We start from the raw sequence: 1008 nt of genomic DNA, 5'->3' as shown, positions 1-1008 counted from the left end.
ATTTCATAAGTGTGAAGAGTTAAATAGGAAAAACAAATCAAAGAACTTAAAGAAGATAGGGATAAACTTCTGAATGAATTCACAAAAGAGACAGAAACATTGATGAAATCTCAGGCAGAAATGAAGAAGGAAGTCCAAACTCAATAAGTCAACTTGAAACAATAGGCAAAAGCCTTACATCTAGAATGAATGAAATGGAAAACAGAACATCAACACTGGAGGATAAAGTTGAAGAACTAGAACATTCGAGCAAAGAGTATGGAAAATTTTTAAAAACACAGGAATGGAATACACAAGAGATGTGGGACACCATGAAATGACCAAATCTACCTATCTGGTCAACAGTGTTGACCAGATTTTAACAGGATTTTAGAAGAGAATTTCCCAAAATTAAGGAAAGACATCTCCACACAAATACAGGAAGCACAGAGAACACCAAATAGACAGAATTAGAAAAGAAACTCCCCATGACATATTATAGTAAAAACATTAAATGTACAGAACAAAGAGAGAATACTGAAAGCAGCAAAAGAAAGCACACAAAGGAAAGCCTATCAGAATTACAGCTGACTTATCAATGGAAACTATGAAAGCCAGAAGAGCCTGGACCAAGGTATTTCCAGTTGTACATGACAATAGATGCCAGCCCAGAATACTATACCCAGCAAAAATGTCCATTATACTTGAGGGGGAAAGGAAATATCTTCCATGACATGAATAGCCTGAAAGAATACATGTCCACAAAACCAGCCCTTCAAAGAATACTTGAAGCATACAGAGAGCAGAGAGAGAAACAGCTAACTATACGTTGGGGCAACAAAAGAAAATAAACAGAGATATAATCTAGGAAACACAAAAGAACATAAACAGCAATCAAAATGCCAGCAACCAATACACACCTTTCAATAATAACCTTAAATATCAATGGACTGAACTCCCCTGTCAAAACACACAGGCTAAGCAAATGGATTAAGAAACAAAATCCATCTCTTTGCTGTCTGCATGAGA

Source organism: Nannospalax galili, unplaced genomic scaffold (genome assembly GCF_000622305.1).
Source record: "Nannospalax galili isolate Female #2095 unplaced genomic scaffold, S.galili_v1.0 scaffold1200, whole genome shotgun sequence".
Lineage (NCBI taxonomy): Eukaryota > Metazoa > Chordata > Mammalia > Rodentia > Spalacidae > Nannospalax > Nannospalax galili.
This window is presented reverse-complemented; position numbering follows the sequence as displayed.